The 20,524-nt window shown below is 42.5% G+C and overlaps 2 non-coding genes across 2 annotated transcripts; both read left to right on the top strand.

Annotated features, from left to right (window-relative positions):
- The first annotated feature begins 4,280 nt into the window (after positions 1–4,280).
- Positions 4,281–4,396, top strand: LOC130108596 (U5 spliceosomal RNA). Its single transcript, XR_008809907.1, has one exon. It is a non-coding gene; the product is annotated as a U5 spliceosomal RNA (small nuclear RNA).
- A 5,687-nt stretch (positions 4,397–10,083) lies between these two features.
- On the top strand, positions 10,084–10,196 carry LOC130108616 (U5 spliceosomal RNA). The gene has a single exon (XR_008809927.1). It is a non-coding gene; the product is annotated as a U5 spliceosomal RNA (small nuclear RNA).
- Positions 10,197–20,524: the final 10,328 nt, after the last annotated feature.

The following is a 20,524-nucleotide window of genomic DNA, read 5'->3' as shown; positions in this document are numbered from 1 at the left end:
ATTGAGGCCGACATTGGACTGCTCATTGGAGCAAATGTACCCAAAGCTATGGAGCTGTGGGAAGTGATGAACAGTGTTGGTAATGGACCATACGCTGTAAGAACCAAACTACGTTGGACCGTGAATGGGCCCTTAAGGGAACTCTGCAGTCATGCAGAAATGACAAAACTGATGAAGACAACGGTGAATCGTATATCTGTGGCCTGTTTAGAGAACCTGTGGTTTCAACAGTTCAAGATGGATTTCCCTGAGGGAGGAAAACATGATGAAGTAGAGATGTCTAGAGAAGATCATCAGTTCATGGACATGGTCATGGAATTAGTTAAACTGATGGATGGTCATTACACCATATGTTTACCACTAAAGAGCAAAATGGTCAACATGCCAAATAATCGCAAGATAGCTGAACAGCGAGCACACAACTTACAGTGGAAGTTCATCAGGAATGCCTGCTTTCAACAGATTTCATGGAACAGCTTATTCAAAAAGGTTATGCAGTGCAGTTGTCCAATGAAGAATTGACACACACGAAAGAGAAAGTGTGGTATTTACCGCACCATGCAGTATACCACCCAGTGAAACAGAAACTGAGAGTTGTGTTTCACTGTGCTGCATCCTATCAGGGCACATCCTTAAATGAGCAGCTTCTTCAAGGTCCAGACCTGACCAGTAGTCTAATTGGCGTTGTAATCCAATTCAGACAAGAACCCGTTGCAGTCATGGGAGATGTGGAAGCAATGTTCCACCAGGTTAGAGTGCCTGATGATGACTCTGATTTACTCAGATTCCTTTGGTGGACAGGTGGTGATTATAACCAAGCCTTGTAAGCACAAAATGACTGTGCACTTGTTTGGAGCTACGTCTTCACCTAGCTGTGCCAGTTTTGCTCTGAGAAAGTATGCTGAAGACCAGAGTGGGCAGTTCAAAGCTGAAGTGGTAGAAACAGTGTTGCAGAATGTCTACGTGGATGACTGCCTGAAATCTGTTGTTACAGATGAAGCAGCCATATCAATGTGTCAGGACGTGATCAAATTCTGTCAGAAAGAGAAGCACTCTGATGAGATTTTAGCTCTACTCAAGGGACAGAATGTGAAGCACAGTAGCCGCTTGTATAAGCTGAATCCCGTGTTTCAAGATGGTCTGTTGCGAGTTGGTGGAAGGCTATGTCAGAAAGTCTGACAGAAAGTTGTAAGCAGCCTGTCATTCTGTCTAGAGACTTTCCTATTGTTGATGTAGTTCTACGACAGATCCATGAGGAAGCGAACAGAGAGGCCGCAATCATATGTTCTCTGAACTGCGGAAGAGATTTTGGATCCCTAGTGCCAACACAGCCATTCAAAGGGTTCTCTCAAAGTGTGTTACATGCTGTCGTTTACATGGAACAGTTGGGAAATAACTAATGGCTGATCTTCCACGAGATCGGTTGATGCCAGATGATCCACCCTTCACCAGAGTTGGGGTGGACTATTTCGGACCAGTTGAGGTGAAACGTGGAAGATGCCTCACAAAGAGATACGGTGTTATATTCACTTGTTTAGCTCTTTGCGCAGTTCACATTGAGCTTGCCTCATCATTGGTCACAGACTCATGCATAAACGCAGCTTGTCGCTTCATAGCAAGGAGAGGACAAGTGAAAGAGATTCATTCAGATAATGGGACGAACTTTGATGGGGCCAATCGTGAGCTGAAGGCAGCCATTGCTGACTGGAACACCTCCAAATTTCAGCATTTGTTTCATCAATATGGGATTAAATGGACATTTAACCCTCCCACAGCTTCTCATCATGGCGGAGTGTGGGAGCGGTTAATAAGATCAGTTAGAAAGGTGCTGAATTCCACAGTGAGAGAACAAGTCCTTGATGAAGAAGCCTTCACACAGTCTTATGTGAGGTTGAGTCGATCATCAACAGCCGACCTATCACAAAGGCATCTAGTGACCCAAATGACTTGGAGGCACTGACGCCCAATCATGTCCTGCTGCTGAAGGTGAAACCCTCATTACCGCCAGGATTATTCGACAAGGATGATCTCTACTCACGGCGTAGATGGAGGCAGGTGCAATATATGTCAGATTTGTTTTGGAAGAGATGGATTAAAGAGTACCTACCTCAACTCCGGTAGCGGCAACGATGGTCCACAGCATCAAGGCAGGTGGTAAAGACTGAGCCCCCACGATGAGCCATGTGCTGGAAACACTCACTCACTCACTCACTCACTCTCTCTCTCTCTGGCGAAATATTGAACTGTGCTTACCAAACACTTCCTTTTCATATTTTGTAACATCAGATATTTGATAATATAAATGCCTGTTCATTTTATGTATTGATGTAATTTGATGTGGAATTTGTTATGGATGTGGTAATTGTTATAGGCTTTAGTATTATCAGAACAATTAGGGGCTGGTAATGTAGGAGCCAAATGTCTCCTAATGGTTAATAATTAATGTTTTAATTACTAATTTGAATAATTAGTTTAAATACTTGTGTTTTACACATCGTATACTTTACGTAACTGCTTTCTTTATGTGTGTATTAAGTTTGATGTGTAGTCTTAGATAGGTGCATATCACTTTAAGAACTGGAGAAGGGTGTTCCTGGGTTAACGCGCTCCGGAAGAGGAAGTAAGCGGAAGGGCGAGTTGCCTAGAATGGAATGGAGTGGAGCCACACGCTTTTTCTGACCGTGCATAGTCTACGTGTATTCGTGCGTAGCCTACGTGTATTCGTGCATTGCATACGTGTATACGTGCCTTGTGTATACGTGTATTAGGTCAGGTTAAACGTTATTATTTCATGGATGCAATTCATTATTTCACTGTATGTCTTCAAGCAAGTTTAAATAAATAGTTAAAACACAAAGGAAGAATCACTCTTGGACCAAACAATTAAGTGGAACACGCGTCAGCCACAAGGCTCTTCTTTTTTATTTAGTTTAGTTTATTGGGATAGTTATAGCAGCCCTTACAGCAATAAAGGGATGTTCTATCCCGAGTTGCTTTATTACTTATGGCATGTAACAGGCTTGTACTGTCTCAAAGAATTTACTTGACTCACTGGATTTATATATATATATATATATATATATATATATATATATATATATATATATATATATATATATATATATATATATATATAATGTAAGCTGCAGTATTTTTCGAACATGCTTCATGCATGAACAGGCTGATTAAATTTGTCGTAGTCACGACTTCGTCATTGATGAAATATGAACTCATCTTTAGTTTTAAGCTTGTTAAGTAGACAGTAGTTTGTTTAACTTTAGTCATAACCAGCCATTAAAGCCAACTCCCCGGGGGGTTCATCGCAAGGAATTTGAATTGGAGACATTTGTAAGACTGACTCCGGGCTGCGGCAGTATACTTTCTTGCTGTTGCTTGAACTTAAGTAGCCCGATGTAATGTAATGTTAGATGTAATACAAATAGCCCACATCCTTACGGACTGCAATGAGGACGACCTGCAAAATCACTTCACGTTTTGCTCTAACAGTATATTACGAGAAACTAAACGTTTTTTTTATCAAATTAAAACGAGTAAAGTTGGCGCTCTTCTAATCTGTTCCTGTAGAAATGTGTGGTTTGCAGCCTGTCCAGTGGAATGAATGCACTAGACGTATCCATGACCGTCTGCCACAATGCGCAGGTGCTGTCGTAACATCTCCGTAAAGGGGACTCATGTGCACGTATACGGCGCGTTGTGCAACATATAGACTTGAGTAGGAAACGCAAAATTGCAAAATGCAGCGACCATTTTACGCTATAAAACATGGATGAAAAATAATTGGCAGTCCCTACACGGATAAGTCCCATGCGGTGTTATGCGGAGTTACTGGCCAAAAGACAGTTTACTCTGCGCATGCGTAAACCTTTGACTATGCAACGCTCAAAAGCAAACTAGTAAAGTCAAGCGTTTGTGTTTCGCATTCAACTCATCTATAACTACAATATCACATCAATTAGATCCAGTTTGCTACTGTGGGAGAGCTAAACTTGAACAGTTGAGACACTCGAAAAGAGATTTCACACTTCCCAAAAAACTAAAACAAACAAACACCATTCCCAGAATGCAAAGTGTCCGAGAGAAAAGGAATTTCTATATCATATACCTGGACTACTGCAACATTCGACAGCAGCGTTACGTTCTGGAGGTATACAAACAGTATAATTCAAATTCAAAAATAGTTGTAAAAAAATGATGTAAAGCCGTCACGTGTAATAGTTAGGCGGAGAATGTCGTCCGTGCGTGGTCATGGGTTAATCAATACGCTCTTGTTTCTCTTCAGATCGTATAAATCTTTCGCCTTTTACTAAAGATTTCCGTGGAGAGGAACACTATGAGTTTCACCTAATTTTTTGATGCCCTGCTGTACTGCGGGGCTTGCGTCGAAGTCAAATAATAAAATAATAGAATATCCACATGTTCAGTTCAATTTGCATGTTTTGATGGTTCATCTCATAATATATTGATTGCTTAACATTTTACATTGCTTTGCAGCTTATTTCTGTATATAGTATCGACCAACACAATATGTGTTCCCCAATCATGCATGTTTTAGCAATCGCAAATTTTCGCAGCCCTCTTTCTCCTATGAAACGTCAATGAAAATTACATGACGCAGAAGGTGATCGTTTCCGCTTCCTTCCACGTTTATGAACGTATGATGTATAAATATTGTGCCTTGTATTAAAAATTCCGCGGGGAGCATCCCGGATTAACAGTGCGATTCATTAGGATGAGCACTCTTTAAATTCCCCCCTCTTCCCACTTTAAACGGGAAAAAATGTGTAATTTACAATGGATATAAAGAATACAGAATTCCATGAATTTATAGCTGAAGTACAGGCTCAACACACATATTACAGAAAAATGTAAGACCCAACCAAGAAAGCTTACACCATTGATAGACATGGGCCTACAAATGCCATACTAGCCCTTACACTGATGCTCATATCTGAATGCATCTCACGTCCCAATGCAACACGCAATGCTAAATATTATTTCCACCATAAATGGCCTTGTAATCCTATGGTTTGACACCAGTCCCCCTTCATGGTCTCCGTAGCGAAGGTAAACCACTCGGATTACGAACGGGTTCCGTTGATTTCTTTTTATTTCTCCGGCCAAACGGCACATAGTCACTCCATACAGCTCGATTAATACTACGCCCGCCCTCACTCGTTCGCCGTCCCTCACTAAAAACGCTCCTACCAGGAACACTCTCCCGGAACTAAAGCAAAGCGGTAAAACCCCGTAAAAACACTAAACATTGATTAAAACAATACATGTCCTATTACCCATGCATTCTCCATTTTAAAAATAATGAATAGCAAAACATTATTTAATCCGGAGCTCAACCCTATCCTTAGAGCATGTATGAGGCTGAAATGCAAAACCATTACAGAGTATATCGACCAAAAGCATTTTTTTTCTCATTAGACCCATATACGTCATTGAGCAAGCCCAATAACGACTGTCGCAAGCAACCATTACAATAGCCGAATGATCATAGAGTGCCAGGTGAGGTGAGGTGAAGGTATAGCACACTGAGACGATATATTGCAATGTGTAGGCTATTAGAAATTATGGTTGTTTTGTCGTTCTGTTGTTTTCAGAAACAGAAATGAAAGGACTGAAAATAATAGCGATATGATTTTCATTTCAAACTAGTCCAACGCATGCAGCTGACAGGATCTGGACACGTCCCATTGTGCCTGTACGTCAACCAATCCATGATCTCAACGATAAAAAAAAAAGACCAACCGGGTGAGCGCTGAGGAGAAAAGGAACAGAAGGAATAACATAGTCATCCCGTATGTTTCTGGGGTCTCCGAGAAACTCAGGAGAATTTTTAACAAACACCGCATCCCGTTATACTTCAAACCCAGCAACACACTCCAACTAAGACTGGTTCATCCCAAAGACCGCGTACCACACACCCAAAAAAGCAATCTGGTGTATGCTGTACAATGCAATGAGGATTGCACTGACCTATACATAAGAGAAACCCAACAACCACTACACAAACGGTGGCCCAACACAGAAGGCCCAACTCCTCAGGACAAGACTCAGCAGTCTATCTACACCTAAAGGAGAAGACACACTCCTTCGAGGACAGCAACGTACACATTTTGGACAGAGACGATAGATGGTTAGAAAGGGGGGTGATGGAAGCCATCTATGCGAAACTGGAAAAACCATCGCTCAACAGAGGAGGAGGCCTGCGACACCACCTATCTCCCACTTACAATGCCGTCCTTTCATCTCTACCCAGGAGACTCAAGAAGCCTAGCATCCAAGAACAACAGTCGGTCACTAACGGCTCCAACGCCTCTCATGACCACCGAATGGAGCACTAACGAAATCGAAACTAACACCACCAACGACTGTCGCTGCTTAACGTCGGATCCCAAAGAGCCGGATAACGACGGGGGTTGCTAAACATCGGAACACAAATAGTCATGGTCATCAATAGCTCTGATAACGACTCCAAAGGGGATAAATATCTGAGTTTCATCAACAGCCAGTCAGACTAGCTTAAGGCACGAACTGAGGAAGCCTCTTGGATGAGAGGCGAAACGTCTTCACGGATATGTACCAAGTGCAATTGCACTTGATTCAACTCCTTTGGATTTCCCTCTAAACTCGTCAGCTGTCTTCTGACATGGTCAACTGTGAAGCACACTGTAGATGTTGGTGTTACTATCAATCAAACAAAAAAAAAATCAAACAATGGGCTAAATTTCACAATTGAAGCAAACAAAAAACAAATTGACTTTCTGTACATCTCAGTGGACCTTAGGAACGGCACATACAAGCCGTACATTAAGTTTAACAACGCTGCAGTATGTCAGAGAGCAACCACCCACCCTCCACCTTGAAGAACATCCCAGAAAGCATTAATAGAACACTCTCAAAATTATCATCTAATGAGTCCATCTTCAATGACGCTACACCCCCATACCAAGCTACATTACAAAAGAGCGGCTTGTGGAGTTAGAAAACAACGAGACAGGAGACGTGAGAGTAGACGTAGTCGAGGTAGTTTACTAACTCCAACTTTGCATGTCATACGTTCGACAACGACACTGAACTGTGTACCGGAAGCGGAAGTGCATTATCTGACCCCTCACCTCATCCCTTAAAGGTACACCGTCCTCTCAGGTGAATGTCTCTAGTTATATATACTGCTCAAAAAAATAAAGGGAACACCTAAAAACACAATATAGACCTCGATGAATGAAATATTTCAGCTGAAAATCTTTATTTATTAGACAGAGGAATGTGTTTAGAGCAAAATAACCTAAGAATGATCAATGATCAAAATCATTAGCCCATTAAGGTCTGGATTCAGAATCATACTCAAAATCAAAGTGGAAAATGAGAACATAGGCTGATCCAACTTCTGTGGAAATTCTTCAAGACGATTCAAAATGAGGCTCAGTAGTGTGTGTGGCCTCCACGTGCCTGTATGCACTCCCTACAACGTCTGGGCATGCTCCTGATGGGACGACGGATGGTCTCCTGAGGGATCTCCTCCCAGACCTGGATCAGAGCGTCGGTCAACTCCTGGACAGTCTGTGGTGCGACATCGCGTTGGCGGATGGTACGAGACATGATGTCCCAGAGGTGCTCGATTGGATTCAGGTCTGGGGAACGTGCAGGCCAGTCCATAGCATCAATGCCCTCGACATACAGGAACTGCTGACACACTCTGGCCACATGAGGACGAGCATTGTCATGCATGAGCAGGAACCCAGGGCCCACTGCACCAGCATATGGTCTGACAATGGGTCTGAGGATCTCATCCCGGTACCTAATGGCAGTCATGGTACCTCTGGCTAGCACATAGAGGTCTGTGCGGCCCTCCAAGGATATGCCTCCCCAGACCATCACTGACCCACCGCCAAACTGGTCATGCTGGAGGATGTTGCAGGCAGCAGAACGTTCTCCACAGCGTCTCCAGACTCTCTCACGTCTGTCACATGTGTTCAGTGTGAACCTGCTCTCATCTGTGAAGAGCACAGGGCGCCAATGGCGAATCTGACAACCAAGATGTTCTCTGGCAAAGGTCAATCGGGCTGCACGGTGTTGGGCTGTGAGCACAGGCCCCAATTGTGGACGTCGGGCCCTCATACCATCCTCATGCATTCTGTTTCTCACTGTTTGAGCAGAAACCTGCACATTAGTGGCCTGTTGAAGGTCGTTTTGTAGGGCTCCGGCAGTGCTCCTCCTGTTCCTCCTTGCACAAAGGACCAGATAGCGGTCCTGCTGCGGGGTTGTTGTCCTCCTGCCGCCCCCTCCACGTCTCCTGGTGTACTCGCCTGTCTCCTGGTACCTCCTCCATGCTCTGGACACTGTGCTGGGAGACACATCAAATCTTCTTGCCACAGCACGCATTGATGTGCCATCCTGGATGAGCTGCCCTACCTGAGCAACTTCTGTAGGTTGCAGATACCGCCTCATGCCACCTCTAGTGGTGAGGACACTAGCAAAATGAAAAACTAACCAAAGATCGGCCAGAAAAGATGAGGACAGGCAAATGGTCTGTGGCCACCCCCTGCAAATCGATTCCTTTTATAGGGGTTGTCTTGCAAATTGTCTAATTTCCACCTGGTGGAAATTAGAGAATTTACCAACAGGTGAAATTGATTCACAAATCAGTGTTGCTTCCTAACTGGACAGGTTGATATCTCAAAAGTGTGATTGACTTGGAGCTACATTGCATTGCTTATGTGTTCCCTTTATTTTTTGAGCAGTGTAGATGTGGGTCACCACAGGCTACAATTTTAAGCTCAAGCACAACCCACCATCAAATACTGACTGCCAGCAAACCAACAAACAGCAGAAAACCAAACATTACCTGGTACAGCCCACCATACCGTGGCCACAGACATCGATAAGCAGTTTTTTTTTTAACTTTTGGATAAGTGTTTTACCCCGGACCATTAACTGAGAAAGATACAGGAACACCATCAAAATTAGTTACAGCTGCATGCCAAACATTCAACAACTAACATCGTCCCGCAACACAAGAATCATGAACAAATCAAGTGACGATTCATGCCCCCTCGAAAGAAGATGCCAGACGAAAGGGGTTATCTACCAAGCTACGGTGACGAGAAATGGCAACGGTAAAATAGAGACATACATCGGTCTAACAGAGGGAACATTTAAATGGAGGTTTAATGCACACGTGTAGCTTTAGACACAACCGTTTAAAGAACGTAACATCTTTAAGCCGTTATATCTGGTCATTGGCGGACAGGCACATTAATTATTCAAACACCTGGAAAATGCTTTGCTCTCAAAGAGCAACGCATATTCAACCAGTAGTAAAATGTGCAATCTATGTCTAACTGAAAAAATGTTTTATAATTTGCAAACCAGAAATGTCCACATCGAATAACAGGAATGAATTGGCCAGCAGTTGCAGACATAGATATAAACACCTATTTTGTAATTATGAATAAATCGTGCCAATAGACAAATGCCCGGTAAACCTCTAAGGAAGGCGCCCATGAGGCACCCTAATCTGATGCCCGAACCACCTCAACTGACTGCGTTAATCAGGATAGAAAATCCAGCGACAATTACACGGTATAAAAAATTGATGAAAAATAGTTGGCAGTCCCTACGCCGATCAGTCCCTATGGGCTGTTATGAGGAGTTATTTGGATCGAATACAGTTTAATCTGCGCATGCGTAAACCTTGAATATACGAAGCTTAAAAGCAAACTAGTAAAGTCAAGCGCTCTTGTTTCGCATTCAACTCGTCTATAACTACAATATAACATCCAATAGATCCCGTTCACCACCGCGAGAGGGCTAAAGTTGAACAGTCGAGACAACGATGAGAGATTAGCACCCTTCCCAGAATGCAAAGCAACCGATAAAAGGAATTTACAAATCATATAACTAGACTACCACAACATTCGACATCGACGTTATGTTCTGAAGTTATTCAAACAGTATAATTCAAATTCATAATAGTTGTAAAAAAAAGTGATTGTAAAGCCGTCAACTATAATAGTTAGGCGGAGAATCTGATCCGTGCGTGAGTTCATCAGTACACTTTCTCTTCAGATCGTAGAAATCTTTCGCCTTTTACTAAAGATTTCCGCGGAGAGAAATATTTTGAGAATAAATTAAGTTTTTGGTGTCCTGCTGAATAGCAGGGCTTATTGAAAGGTCAATATTAAAATACTTCAGTCAGTCAGGTCAAAGACATCCAACTTCAAACCAAAAATTGAGGTATTTTATCTTCTGTTATTGCCGCCGGCTGAACTTTTCGTCGTTGATTAATCAAATTATAAACTCTTAATGTGGTAGTACTTACCAGTCGTTATGTGCACGTGTCGCCTATGGGTTGATGGTGTATGTTATGGGCCATGGTCAAGCTCTAGATCCCGCCCGACCACTTCGCTCTGCTGCCTCGGGACGCCTGGTTGCCCCCGTTGCTTAGAGGTCCCTGCTGCCGATCGACCCGGTCACGGCTCTTTTCTGTCCCGGCCCCACAGTGGTGGAATGAACTCCTCCCTGATGTCAGGATAGCGGAGTCGTTGCCTATCTTTCGGTGCAGATTGAAAACTCACCTCTTTAAAGACTACTACCTACCCTGTTACTTGTTCTTAGTACTTATTGTATTCACTCATTTAAAAAAAAATCTTTTCCTTGCACTTTTACTTTAGCACTGGTTTTGCTCTTTTTAGATGCACTTATCACCTCTGACGACTAGTAGTTCTCCTGATTTCCTACGTTAAATGCACTTATTGTAAGTCACTTTGGATAAAAGCGTCGGCTAAATGACTGTAATGTAATGTAATGTAATGTAATGTAATGTTATCTATCTATCTATCTATCTATCTATCTATCTATCTATCTATCTATCTATCTATCTATCTATCTATCTATCTATCTATCTATCTATCTATATCTATATCTATATATATATATATCCATATATATATCCATATATCTAGATAGATAGATAGATATCTTTGTTAAAAGAAACACTCAACGGTAGGGATAGTGCTCAACAAATAAGGAGCAAAATAATCCAGTTAGTCAAGTAAATTTTCTATGAGACAGTACAAGCCTGTTTCATGCTGGATTATATATATATCACCTAATGGGAGCAAGATCACAGAAAAAAAAAGAAAATAAAGGTTTTTTTAAATGTCTAAAAAAACGTGTTTTTTGAGGACATCCTGCAAACCACCATGCCTCCTGTTACACACGGCTTGAAAAATCACCGGCATTGAACATACTTTTCTAACATGGGAAAATGACTTGGTTAAAGTATAAGAAATACAGGTTCAGTTATTTATGTGTTGCCATTAAGTTAATGAAATAGGTGTATTTTATTTACAATACCCCCATCCACAGGGCACGAGAGGGTTGAACATCTATGGGAGACTTTGGACCAATGTGTTCGACAGCGCTCTCCACCACTATCATCAAAACACCAAATGAGGGAATGTCTTTTGGAAAAATGGTGTTCATCCCTCCAACAGAGTTCAGAGACTTGTAGAATCTATAACAAGGAGCATTGAAGCTGTTCTGGAGTCTCCTGGTGGAGCAACACCTTACTAAGACACTTTATGTTGGTTTTTCCTTTCATTTGTCACCCGTGTATGTACGTGTCCCACTCAACCTGAAAGCTGCACTTCAGGAAGAGGGTGTGACATGGTGACTAGCAAGCTTAAGCATTTATTTACAAAAAAAACGTGATTACACCATAGGATTATTGTTATAAAATAATTCAAATTAAAAATGAAAGGGAGTACTGTTAGGGTTTGTGGAAGACCCCAAGCGCACGACACCAGACAGAGATTGGGTTAGCCGAAAACTGGCGTACTTTATTCCTGACGCGTACAAATAGTCAAACACAGGAAGGCAATGAGCGACAAGAAAAACGGAAAGTCCAAGGGGAAAAACTCGCGGGTAATCCAAAACGGGAACACGGCAGGATACTTCCACGGGGAAACTTTGCAAGGGAAAACATAAACCAAGGGCTGGGGTGAGTTCGGAGAGAAAAGGACCGTGAGGGAAGAGCAGCCGCTGCTGCGAGAAGGTTACAACACGAACTGACAACGGGCGCGTGGGAGGCCACCAAACTTAAGCCCAGCCCAGATGACTAAGCCCGGCCCTGACGAGCTGATTGGCTGCCGGCGCGGGGTGGGCGGGCCACGGCGCGGGGTGGGCGAGCCGTAACAAGTTCATCAGTAAACCCAGGATTTAAAACAATCCCCTGAATGAGAGAGGCCACAGAGACCTCCAACACAACGCGCTGAATGAGGACTTGTGTGGTTCTGTGAGGTCCATTCCACAGCCATAGTTGGGGAAAATGGGTCATGGGCCCTTTCAGACCAAAAGCGACCCATGTGGAAAACCCCCCCCAAAAAAAACAAAAACAGGGTTTCTAATTACGTTTTGAAGTTGAAAGAAGTCGTCACTGTTATGTGCTTTCATTCTATGCATGTATTAAAGCTCTTGGAACTCATCTTAAATCGTTTGTAAGTCAGTTCAGGTTTACCCCAGCGACCCAAAACTGCTGGGGTTCAGCCACAGTGTATGTCAATCACTGCTTACTAATTATCCAATGAAAAACGCGCCAATTAGTTTCATGGCTATCTCTGAGGAGTTAGTCGACTCGAGGATTTTTCTCCCTAAGATACCGTTTTACTAATGTTTTATAGTAGATTTGATATAGTTTCAGAGGGATTTCACCAATGACTATGAATGTATCATGAATTTAGGACTGATTTGTGTCACATCAGTTTTGACTGCGATGACATGAGAAACTATGGATGATCCAGCTCCAGGCCCCCAGAACAGGTCTGTTTTTAGTCACTGAAGATTGGCACAAAGCTTGACTGAAAGCTGTCAGTTTCGTAATGTAAGTTGTTACTTATATACAGTGCTTTGCAAAAGTATTCAACCTCCTTGACAGTCATCACTAATTTTTGGATTATAAAAGATACTCACAGATCTTTTCCTGAATAATATTATTTTTGTGAACCCATAAGCTCTAGCAGCATGTCCCCAAAGCCAAAATAAGTTGTGGTTTACTGATTTTTTTTAAATAAAATAAAAACTAAAATATTGTGCTTGTGTTAGAAGTGATGGGGGTTATATTTGCATTTTGCTGACCCCCTCAAATGCCGATCGGAGGTGGAGCCGGTAAATACCCGTGTCTACCGCGGAGTCATTTGACCCGGGAGTGAATGCCGATTGTACCCTTTTACGCTGACCATCAAAGGCGGATGTTAGCTGGTGTTAGCGGTTTTTGTTGTTGTTGTTTTTTTTTTTGGCCAGTGTGTTCCTTTTCTTACATACCTGGACTGGTTTTCATCGAGAAATTATTGGAGGTGTGGTTAAGCAGTGCTGACCCCAAGCTGCAAGAAAATAGTATAGAGATTAATCCCTAGCAATCTAATGTATTACACACATTGGTTTAAATGGTGTTCGGGCTAGATATGCCCGCAGGCACAGCTGTATAATTATTGATTGAAGCAAATGAGCAGTGAATTGTTGTTTACTACATTAACGATAGTGACTGAAGAGGTTAATTAGTAATGGAAAGCTAACAGTACTTAGTAAATTAACTTGTTACATATGTAATGTTTCTTATTATAAATGAAGAAACTTGGATTCAACAATTCAACTATTTATTAAAGTACTGTGACAACACCGCCAACATGTGCATCAAGTATCGTGTGGCGTCTTCTGCCGGAATCCTACAGACTACGAAAGACAATACCGTTATAGTTTACAAGGAGGTACGTTAGTGGATACTGCCCTCAGGTGGTAAGTATTGGTATAAATATTAGTATTAACTCCTATCACCACAATATACCCAGCCATACAGTTGCAGTTCGCGGCCAGAATACAGTTGTTTAACCCAGACCTTGTACATCTCTTGTAAATCTCATTCTTGCGCTGTCTTTGGCTAGACAGCACCTCAGTCCTCAGAACTACAAGGTTTGCAACTTTGTAATCATGAAATAGTACGTCCTGGACATGACCACTAGTAACATAGCTGTATGCATGCAGAGACGTGTACGCTTTCAAGTTCTCCCGGCAATAAAGACTTGGTGTGTCGATCAGGTATTTGTGAATATTTGGCCACTGAAGACTGGGCCATTTTGTCTCGTCATTAATCCACTGACCTGCGCTTGAAGCACATGGGTCTCCAAGACGTATCCCATTCACCAAGGTTAATTTCGTAGCATAAATGGTCTTATCACTGGGTGACAAGCTGTTGTAGCAGGCGGAAAACATTTTAAAACTAAAATCAAACCATTGTAACGTATTGGAAGTTCGCTAGCCGTCTTCATACCAAGCCAGTTATTCGTTCACACAGTCGTCCCGTGTATTTGTGGACATTACAGTAACGTTCTTCCTGCAGCCAAGCTGCGCGCGCATCCCCTGTGTTTGATAACAAATAATTCCTCTATACAGGACGTCACTGTGAGGTGCGGATGCGTCCCCTGGAGTTAATTAATGGCGGCAGTTTGCATGAATACGCCTCAGGATACGCCACTTTCAACACGCTGTCCGGGACACCACAAGTTCACACCTTTCAAGACCATCAACCTAAACTGAACTGACCTACCAAGACGGAGTCCGCCGCTTACGGGAGCTGAGACCCATATGGCCGAGGCCTTGTCGGAGGGACCTGCCAACTACTAGCCTGCTACCTCGGTAAGCTAGCCCACCTCCGGGTATTTCTCAGTCTTGGAAATCAGTCCTTTCCGTTTCTTTCCTCGTTTTTCATCTTTTCTACACACTCCAGGTTAGGACTAGTATTGCGTGCTTAACCCTTAATCCCTAGACCCGGCTAGTCCGTAACATTATTTGGGGCGCTCGTCCGCGATTTACTTGAAGGGAAATGCATATGTTAGATAAAGCCGGTTAGCGATTAGACGTCAGTTAGCGAGTTACATCCAAGCATTCTGTTTGTGAGAAGAGGCACAATTGAGTTGGATTCAGCTCGGGAAAAGCCGTATGTTGTTGCTAGGTTTAGAAGTAGGCCACGGCTACTGGAGTGTCAAGTCACACATAGTTTACTGTAAAATGTAAGGTAGTAATGTAAATCCGCCACGGGGTGGCACTGTTACGCTGTATGTTCCCCTGGGAGTGCCGCAAACGGCGATGTTTGTCCCTTTTGCAACACCGTACCCCTAAATCTTGTCCCGGGCAAAAGGCTACGTTGATCAAATGTTTTTTTTTGTTTCTTCTGCCGGAAGCTGTGAGTATGAGGAGGCCAGCGGCCGGCTGATTGATGAAGTGTAAGCGAGTGCCAATAAAGTGCCCAGGTCTCAGCCACGATCCCAAGCCTCCGCCTCCTTCCTTTTCCACGCAAACATCATACTACAACCAGACACCAACGCACTTGATGGCCCCAGCCTGAGGAGGAACCCACAGAGAACTCGACGTCCCCCAAAGAAACTGTCTTACGAGTCACAGGTGGTGAGATCAAAAGAGGAACAGCAGAAGATAGAGAGGGGCTGGACATTGTGGCAGAGGGACATTGTGGCAGAGGGCCATAGCAGAGAGAGTAGCAAGGCACGTATAATCCACGGAAGAAAAAAACAAACAAACAAGTTTTATTAATGGTTTATTTACTTTGATTGCATTTACACATCTACATTTCATATGCAACTCATGGTATTAATACGTCACTTTCAGTGTGATCTGTTTTAATGTTTATGCTCATAAGTTTTATTTGTTTTGTTTTGTTTGGTCTGATGGCTGGGACGCCATCAATTAAAGAAGGGGTAGATGTAAGGTAGTAATGTAAATCCGCCACGGGGTGGCACTGTTACGCTGTATGTTCCCCTGGGAATGCCGCAAATGGCGATGTTTGTCCCTTTTGCAACACCGTACCCCTAAATCTTGTCCCGGGCAAAAGGCTACGTTGATCAAATGTTTTTTTTTGTTTCTTCTGCCGGAAGCTGTGAGTATGAGGAGGCCAGCGGCCAGCTGATTGATGAGAGGTGAAGTGTAAGCGAGTGCCAATAAAGTGCCCAGGTCTCAGCCACGATCCCAAGCCTCCGCCTCCTTCCTTTTCCACGCAAACATCATACTACAACAAACACAACGCAGAGTCCCAGGGCGTGTAGGGAGACGACGGCCGAACGCAAAGTTCGGGTTACACTTACTTATAAATCACTGTGATAAAGATATAAGTAATTTATAATACTTATAAATTACTTATATATTAATGTAATAGCTTACTTATAACACACGTAGCTATAGCTACACGGTGCTAACTTCTAGCTTAAAACGGATGGTTGCGTATGTATGTAAAACAGCTAGCTAGAAGGGAAGTTGGTGAATACATTTATCGTGTGTGTTGCGGTTAAAAAAAGGGATATAGGTCTACAGGTTAATAACAGGTTGGTTTGGCAAGTTAGCTGATAGCTACTTGGCTAATGGTGGCAGGTGTTTTGCTGGTGTGTACTGCAGTGTATCGGTTTGTAGTCTGCGAGTAACGTCGTGAGCGCTCAGTGTGCGGCCTGTTCATATCAATCTCTGGGAGTATAGTGACCTATCAGCTACCTCTTGTTGCAGGTTATATGTTTTATCAGCAAGGCTGTTTGGTAATAGTTACCTTAGAAGTAATTTTGTGAGAGTCTTGTCTCTTGGTTAGCCTATTTTTGAGAAAATTTGATAAAAACCATGGCAACGTTCAGCGTAGAGGAGATTTGTGGGAGTGATTTTGGGCGCTAGGAGTTGTTTAAACTTAAAAAAGATTTGCTTGCAGTACCTCAATATTGTGAGGTAGACATCACTCCAGAGACTAAAAAGCCAGAGATTGTGGAGACCCTGATTTCAGTGTTACACCTAAAAAATCACGTACATGAATAAGCAGAGCAGGAGAGAGAGGGGAAGCGGCTGTTTCAGGTTGAGATAGCAAAGCTGACATTAGAGCAAGAGAAGCTTAAAGTGAACAACATTGACTTACAACGTAAGTATGAAGCTTGTTTGGATGTTTCCAGCTGTTTGAGACTCAGCCAAAATTTAATCGGGATGATGTGGGCTCTTTCATTGATGCTTTTGAGAAAATTGCCAAATAGCTAGAATGGCCTGGGTGTTGCTTATGCAGAGTGTGCTTGAGGGCAGAGCCCATGAAGCTTATGTGGTTTTAGATGCTTCTGACAGCAGAGACTGATACTGTGAGTAAGGTGGTTCTGGCAGCCTATAAGGTGGTGCCAGAAGCCTACTGACAGAGGTTCAGGTCTCTGCAACGAAAATCAAGTGAAATCTTCCTTGATTTGGCTAGGCAACAGGAGGTTGTATTTGACAGGTGGTTAGCAAGCACTAACACTCACACCTTTCAAGAGTTGCGGCATCTTGTGCTGGTGGAGCAGTTCAAAACCAGTTTACCCTGGCATATGGAGATACATCTAAATGAGATGAGCATTACTGAGTTAAGAAAAGCTGCTATGGCAGCAGATTCTTATGAGTTAACTCATAGAGAAGTGCCATGGAAAGGAAAGTTTGGCAGACAGGATAGGATAGGAGGCAGGCTGCAACTGACAGGCCTGGTGAGTCTGTCATGACAAAATCTACTCCCACCTCTGTTCAGTCTGCAGGGCCAGGGAAAAGATATGGCAAGCCTTATTTTTTCCAAAAAGGATGTCATCTGCCATTATTGCAGAAAACCTGGACATATAAAGTCCAGTTGTCCCGGCCTCAAGAAGAAAAATGGAGATGGGAAAATTGTGGGATTGATTAAAACCCAGACTCAGCTCAGTCCTTGTGAAGTGGACAGTTTGAACCTGACTTCCTGCCCAATAGTGAAGGGGTTTGAAGGTTTTGTGTCAAAAGGAGCAGTTTCTGGTGCATCCAATGGCGAAATTATCCCTATATCAATTTTGAGGGATACAGGGGCCCCACAGTCCTTAATGGTTAGGGATTTGTAGACCTACCGCCTGCCACCTATTTTAAAGCTTCTACCCCAGTGAAGGGGGTAGAGGTGGTTTTGTTAGTGACCCTCTGCACATTGTATTTCTGGCATCTAACATTGTAAATGGACTGGTAGTGGTGGGTGTTGTTCCTTCCTTGCCGACTGAAGAAGCTGCCTTTGTGTTGGGCAATGATTGGCTGGTTGCCGCCCAAGGACTTGTTAAACAATAAAATCACCAAAAATAGGTATTTTGTTTGATTGTTTTTTTGGCATTTTACACTTTTATGTGACTGGGATAGTCAAGAGAGAGGGGATAACATACAGCAAAGGGCCCGGGCCGGATTCAAACCAAAGCAGCCGCATTAATACACTGTAATACCATCATTATAAGGCTCAAATATATTTTGCAGTTCAAGACAGATTTTTTTGGGGGGGGGGGGCTAAAGTTTGCTCTTTTTATCTTAAAGGTCTCCGACCCCTGGTTTAGGGAAAATAAACATTGCTATTCAAAATCCCAAAAAACATAAAACGCAAATCCCATCGATAAAGTACCACGTCATCACCATCTGGTGGTCAAACGGAGACCGTCAAGACCATCAACCTAAACTGAACTGACCTGCCAAGACGGAGTCCGCCGTTTACGGGAGCTGAGACCCATATGGCCAAGGCCTTGTTGGAGGGGCCTGCTAACTGCTAGCATGCTACCTCGGTAAGTTAGCCCACCTCCTGCCTGTTTCTTAGTCTTGGAAATCAGTCCTTCTTTCCTTTTCTCCCCTCCTTTTTCATCTTTTCTACAGACTCCAGGTTAAGACTGTGTGCTTAACCCTTAAACCCTAGACCCGACTAGTCCGTAACACTTGCATAAATATTCAACCCCCACATATCAATGCTTAGTAGAGTACCCTTTTGCTGCAATTACAGCCATGATTCTCGTTGGGCAAGTATGTACAAGCTTTGCATTTTCTTCTGGAGTAGTTTTTTCCCGTTCTTCTTGGCAGAATTTGTACAGGTCTTCCAGGTTTGTGGGATGGTGCCTTTGGATTGCGATTTTCAGTCTGTGTCACAGATTCTCAATGGGGTTGAGGGCTGGACTTTGACTAGGCCACTCCAAAACGTTCACCTTTTTGTTCCTGAGCCATGCCATTGTTGCTTTAGCCTTGTGCTTAGGGTAATTGTCCTGCTGGAAGGTGAACCTTCTCCCAAGGTTCAGTTTTATGGCAGACTGCAACAGGCTTTCTTCCAATATTTCCCTGTATTTAGCTCCATCCATTTTTCCCTCAATTTGAACAAGGTTCCCAGTGCCTGCAGAAGAAAAGTAGCCCCATAGTATTATCCTGCCACTGCCATGCTTCACTGTAGGGAGGGTGTTTTTTAGGGCATGAGCAGTGTTAGGTTTGCGCCACACGACGCTTTGAGTTTTGGCCAAAAAGCTCAACTTTATTTGCACATGACACAAACCTACTTTGCAGTGGCGACAACTTGGAACAATCTTTGGATACAGTAAGAAATTAATTGAAGAAAATAAAGAGTTGGTTTGATTCAAATAAACTAACACTAAATCTAAGCAAAACAAAATGTATAATATGTGGGAATCGGTCATGATAAATAATGTAGAAATTGAAAAAGTGTCAGAAATCAAATTTCTTGGAGTAATAATAGACAACAAATTATGTTGGAAGCCACATATAAAGTATATTAAAGCAAAAATATCAAAGTCAATTGCAATATTATATAAAGTCAAAGATCTCCTGCATCAGCGCTATACACCTTGTACTGTTCTTTCATACTTCCATACATCACCTACTGTGTGGAAGTGTGGGGGAACACATATAAAACAAACACAGATCCTTAAAAAAGAGCCATAAGAATTGTAGACAAAACCACTTACAGAGAGCCTACAAACCCACTCTTGATCAAACTGAAAGCACTAAAATTTAAGGATTTGGTTGACTTAAAAACAATTCAAATCATGTACAGAGTGAAAAATCAGCAGTTACCAAACAGTGTCCAAAAGTTGTTCCAAATGAAGGAAAGTAAACACGATCTCAGAGGAATATGTATATTCAAAAAAACAATTAGTGAAGACAAATGCAAAACTTCATTGTATAACCATAAAGGAGTCAATCTATGGAACAACTGTAGAAAAGAAATGAAGCTGTGTTCGTCAACAAGGAAGTTTAAATAATTCTTTAGAAATAACACACTGAACAGATACAGGATGGATGAACAAAGAGGTGATAACATAACACGATACTTGACGTGTAAGGTGTCTTGTTTGACTTGTGCTGTTTTGTTTATTTTGATTTCTATGCATTGGTCTTTCTTTCCTTTTTTCACTTTTTGTTTTGTTTTGAAAGTTTTGTTTTGGTTTGGTTTGATTGATAATGTATAAGAAAGGGGTGGGACCAGAAAAGTTCTTTACTTCATCCTACACCCTTTTCGAACCTGAACTAGTTATTACTTGTGTTGTTACAGAGAGTTTGCAAAATATGTTCACAGTTATTTCCATTTGTTCTTGTATTCCTGCCTATATATTTTATTTTGTTATTTTTTGACATGTTAAAAAAAAACCTTTCATCTCATCTGACC

Source organism: Lampris incognitus, chromosome 2, assembly GCF_029633865.1.
Source record: "Lampris incognitus isolate fLamInc1 chromosome 2, fLamInc1.hap2, whole genome shotgun sequence".
NCBI classification, from domain to species: Eukaryota; Metazoa; Chordata; class Actinopteri; order Lampriformes; family Lampridae; genus Lampris; species Lampris incognitus.
Note: the sequence above shows the minus strand (reverse complement) of the source record. Positions and strands in the feature narration are given on the sequence as shown.